The sequence below is a fragment of the Pinus tabuliformis genome, chromosome 6 (genome assembly GCF_031772625.1).
Source record: "Pinus tabuliformis cultivar Carrire ecotype Pingquan chromosome 6, CPIR1, whole genome shotgun sequence".
Lineage (NCBI taxonomy): Eukaryota > Viridiplantae > Streptophyta > Pinopsida > Pinales > Pinaceae > Pinus > Pinus tabuliformis.
In genome coordinates, this window is record NC_142292.1 from 436654461 (window position 1) to 436660182 (window position 5722).

A 5722-nucleotide genomic window follows, 5' to 3' on the forward strand; every position below is an offset into this window, starting at 1 on the left:
CATGAATATAGTAGAGCCACTGCCGGAGTATATAGAGCTAGAATACCATGACGAAATATGGCAGCAACCAATCGATTATGAGCACATTCCCTTCAGGTGTAGAAGATGCCATGAGTATGGACATCTATACAGGAAATGCCCACTAAACAAAGAAACGGAAATAACAAGGACACAGGTTGAAGAACAAAGGAGAACAGAAGGAGCAGATACCGGGGATGAGGGCTTTCAGGAGGTCCAAAGGAAAAAAAAACCAGGCAAGGAAGGAATAAGGATCCAACAGAAGGGGAAATCTATAGTAGTCGAAAACCAAAACAAGTTTCAGGTCCTCCAGGTGGAGGAAGACGAAAACGAGGGAGAAAGGAAAGAACAAGAAGATAATGAGAATGAACCAATGGAAATTATAAAAGAGACAAAAGAAGAGGGCATAACTCAGAACAGGGAGATGGAAGAAGAGATGGGAGAAAGTCAGTGAAATACAACAGAGCAAACGCAGATGGGAACAAACTCTCAAAAGGATAATGGGAATGAAGAAGAAAGAATTATGAAGAAATTGCTTCAGGAATCGAAAAATTTAGATGAGAGATTTATCCCGGAAAAACAAAAACAATTATACAAAGAAACATTCCATAAATATAAGGAGAAGAAAGGTAGCACCTCAGAGATTCAAATGGATCAAGCAGGGACACAAGGGAACCAAAGCCTGGGAATGGATGGTACTGGCAAGGGGGGCAGAAAGAGAGGAAGACGAACATTAAATGAAACTATACAAGCAGTTGGAGAAATATTGGTAAATTCAGGAAGGGTTATACCTCTATCATAGGTATTTCAACAACCACCAAAGAAGTTATAAATGATAGTCACGAGCTGGAATATCAGAGGGCTAAATAGTAAGGGTAAGCAGAGGTACTTAAAGGAAAGACTGAAGAAAGATAAACCGAGCATAATGATAATCCAGGAAACGAAAATTAGGCATCAACAGATGGTAGAAATTATGAAAAGGAATAAACTACAATATGAGGTAATGGCTGAAGATGCGGATGGAACAGTAGGGGGTCTGACAATCCTCTGGAACCATGAGGAGGTATTATTTGAAAATTGGATCAGCTTCCCTAGAATCCTCACAGGCCTGTTCAGACTGATAGGATCAGAGGAGCGAATACTCATTTGAGGAGTCTATGGACTGCATATCCCAAGAGAACGGAAGAACTTTGTCAAGGATATGCAAGCTATTAGAAGAATTCTCCCTGGAACACTGTGGATAGTTGGAGGAGATTTTAATATGATTAGAACGATAGACGAAAATAAAGGTGGCTTAAGGAGACCGGATCAGAACATGGAGGAGTTTAATGAGATGATCACAGAATAGAGGCTGGTGGATATACCTACAAATAATGGTGTACACACATGGAACAATAGGAGGGGAGGAATAAATCAAATTGCTTCTAGATTAGACAGGTTCCTTCTATCTGAAATTTTTTTGAACCGGGATGTGTTTATAGAAGCTAAAATTCTGCCAGCTTTAGGCTTGGACAACTGGCCGATCAGATTGGAAATCGATATCAAGAAGAAAAATGGTAAGAAACCATTCAGATTCGAGGCATTTTGGCTTAGAAACCCTCAATTCTTACACAAAATAGAAGAAAGGTGGACCTAGAGTAAAGTGAAAGGGAACGGGAAGATGCATACTATCCATCTGAAACTCAAAGAACTCAAAGGGAAAATAAAAAAATGGAATAAGGAAGAGTTTGGGAACATCATGGAGGAAAAACAAAAATTAGAGAAAGAAATGGAGGAAATACAGCAAAAAATAATTCTAGAAGGGAGCGATGAGGAAAGAAGCAAAGAGGAAGGAAGAATAATAGGCCAACTTGAAGAAAGAAGGAAACATGAAGAGATACTGCGGAGACAAAAATCTAGGATAAACTGGTTATGCGAAGGAGAAAGAAACACTAAGTTTTTCCATCAAGCCATGATCCAGCACAGATAAAGGAACATGATCTTCTCCATTAAAAATGTAGAGGGGGAAAGGATAGTAGAACAAGAAACAATTGAGAGAATATTGGTGGAACACCACAAAGAGATACTCACAGAACCACAAAAAGATCGGGGATTATCCATATAATGCATCTGTAAGGAAATCCCTAAAATAATAACAGATGAGCAGAATAAGACTTTGATGAGGGTAGTTACTTTAGAAGAGGTCGAAGAAATTGTTATGGATATGAGTAAGAACAAAGCTCCAGGACCTGATGGATATACCGTGGAGTTTTATCAAGCAGGGTGGCACTTTCTTGGCAAAGAAGTCCTGGAGGTAGTAGAGGAATCACGAATGAAGCAAAAGGTATGGCCAGGTATCAATTCGACCTTTATTACCCTGATCCCTAAGAGTGATAATTCAGAAAATGCTCAAGGTTTTCGCCCAATAGCCCTATGCAATGTCATATATAAAATCTTAGCCACTCTGATAGCAAAAAGATTAAAGCCTCTACTTCCGAATATAATTTCACCAGAGCAAACTGGATTTGTGGAGGGGTGACAAATTCTTGATGGGTTAGTAGTATCACAGGAAATGATACACTCACTAAAACAAAAAAAGCAGAAAGGAATGATGATGAAGCTGGACTTGTCAAAAGCCTATGATCGTTTAAGCTGGAAATACCTCAGAGCGGTTCTTGGAGCCTATGGATTTAGCAGCAGGTGGATAGAGTGGGTATACAGCATGATATCAACCCCGAACTTCTCAATATTATTAAATGGGGTTCCTACGACAACCTTTAGAGCTACTAGAGGAATTAGGCAAGGGGATCCTATTTCTCCATTCCTATTCATAATGGCAGCAGAAGGTCTCGGAAGATACTTCAAAAAAGAGTTGAGGGAAAAGAAAATCAAAGGCTTAAAGCTATGGGGAAACAATTTGCCTATCACTCACCAGCAGTTTGTTGACGATATTATGCTATTCTGTGAGGTCTCAGTAAAAGAGGTGAGGAACATTAAAAGAATACTGGAGCTATTTATGGAAGCATCGGGTATGGAGATTAACAAAGAAAAATCATGCACCTTCATATTCAATACTCCAGAATCAATCAAGGCTCATCTGACCAGAACTTTAGGATTCAGGCAGGGGGAACTTCCTACAAAGTACCTGGGGAATCAGCTAGATACAAATCCCACACGAATGAAAAATTGGCAGAATACTTTAGAAAAAATAAAGAACAAATTGGCAAGCTGGTCATTCAGATCTCTGAACATTGCTAGCAGAATCGTCCTACTGAAATCTGTCCTTCAAGCGATACCTATTTACTCCTTATCCATTATGGCAGCCCCCAAAGGGGTTTGCACAAAAATGAAAGAAATATTTGGAAAATTTATTTGGGGAGGTCCAAGTCAACAAAGGAAATGGGCTCTGGTCTCGTGGGAAAATATAATGAAAAGAAAAGAGGAAGGGGGTCTAGGCCTGAGAGACCCAGAGACATTAAATAAGGTGCTTGGAGCAAAACTATGGTGGCGGTGGATGCAAGGGGGAAATGATCTATGGAAGAGAATCTGGACTCAGAAATATAATATGCCTGCAACAACGACGGAAAGACTGAGAGTTGAAGAAATCCCAAAAGGATCTTCAATCTAGGAATTGGCAAGTCAGAATAGGCATATAGTAAATAATCATGCTTTCTGGGAAATACGCGAAGGAAGCAGTGCTAGATTCTGGGAGGAGAGGTGGCAGCAAAGAGATAAATTGATCGAGATACAAACTCTGCAAGAAGTACAACAAAAAGCGATCAGGGCAGGACGGGAATATGTGAGAGATTATTGGAAAGAAGGAGAAACCAATGAAATATGGAGAGTATGGAGAAAGCCAGAAGAATGGGACGAAGACACAAATCAAGAGCTGGGGAAAATATATACCAAAGAGTTAGAATCGAGGAAGATAAAAGCGAGATCAGGGGTGGATATTCTCAGATGGGGAAAAGCAATGAAAGGAACCTTTACAGTAAAAGAAGCCTACTATTTGACAAGGTATCAAGAAAGTGAGGAAGAAACTACAGATTGGAGAATTATTTGGGACAACAAGTGGTGGCCGAAGATAACAATATTCACATGGTTAGTGAGCAAAGAACGAATCCTAACATGGGACAAAATCTAGAAAAGGGGTTTCTATGGACCATCGAGATGCAGTCTCTGTAACAAAGGAATTGAAACCTAGGAGCACATACTGAATAATTGTCCATTCGCCCGAAATCTATGGGAGGAGATTAGAACACTCTTTGGCAAGTCAAATAGAGACCCCAACAACATTAAAAATACCATATTGCAATGGGGCAAAGGACAATTCTCCTGCAAGGTGGTGAGGAGAATCTGGAAATTGTCAGTAGGTTTTGTGATATGGTCTCTGTGGAAGGAACGTAATAGAAGGATATTTCGGGATAAAAGAAACCAACCTGCAAGAATTTGGGAGGAGATTTGTAAATCTATAAAAGAAATTGTTTTGACTGAGGCCTAGGATGAGGAGGATTGGAAAACAAACCAGGAGGAAAGGACAATAGTATCTAAATTAAATTTGGGATATGACATGATCTATCCCAGAAAAGAGAATCGGCAGAGAACTCAAATTCAGAGTCCTAACCAGTTCAGATACCCCGGAGAGAATTTCATCAAGCTGAACTTTGATGGGGCTTCCAAAGGGAACCCAGGGCCAGCAGGCTTTGGGGGAATCTTTAGGGACAGTGAGGAAAACACAAGATGGGTGTATGCGGAATGGGGAGGAGAAATTACTAACAATGAAGCAGAGTTATGGGTGGTGCATCAAGGATTAAGGATATCAGTGAGGAACATATACATGAATTTGGAGATAGAAGGCGACTCACAGGTAACAATAGAGATGCTCCGTAAACTAAATGATGGGAGGAGCTGGGAGCAGGTTGCCATGAGCTGGAGGACAACTGGGATTATCCAAGATGTGGCAGAATTACTAAAGAGAATAGAATACAAAATTATTAACCACGTTAGACGAAAAGGAAACAAGGCAGCAGACCTTTTGGCTAACTGGGGGAGTAAGGATTCGGATAGAAGAATGGACAACAGCTGGACTACAATAGAGAATAACCCAAGATGGGCAGAGCTTAAAAACATAATCACCCAAGACCATAATGAATTTGCAACCAGATAAAGATGACAACAAGCGACTCCCGATCGGGATGTTAATGGCGGCGTATAGGATAATAAATGCAGAGCAGGTAAGGGAGCACGACAGAGCAAGAGAGTTTCAGGTAATGATGATCAAGGACAAGTGGATCACCGCAAGGGATATCATCTCAAGGCAAGCGGATGATAGAATTACGACGGAGGAGGATGGAACTGTCAGGATGTCAGAGATTGGACAAGAGTATGACAGTACGGAGAGAAGGTGAAGAGAGGTGAGTAGGGAGGTAGACAATAAGCGGAAAAAGAAGAAGGTAAATAAAATAGAAAGTAGGTGGAGGAGATGGCGGCATAAGAAAGGTTCATGCAGCCGGTTGAGGCAAATTCGTATTGAAGTGTCGAAGACAGAGCGAAGAAACAAGGAGGCCAGGGACCTGGAAGGGAGAACAACAGTGCAAAGGAGGTCGAAAAAATGAAGAGCCAACACGGCAGAGGAGAAAAGAATGGCTACGAGGAGATGGATGAGGAGTGATGAAGAAGGAGGAAACTGAGGTCGAGGAGACAAAGAAAAAAAGGGAAAGGAATA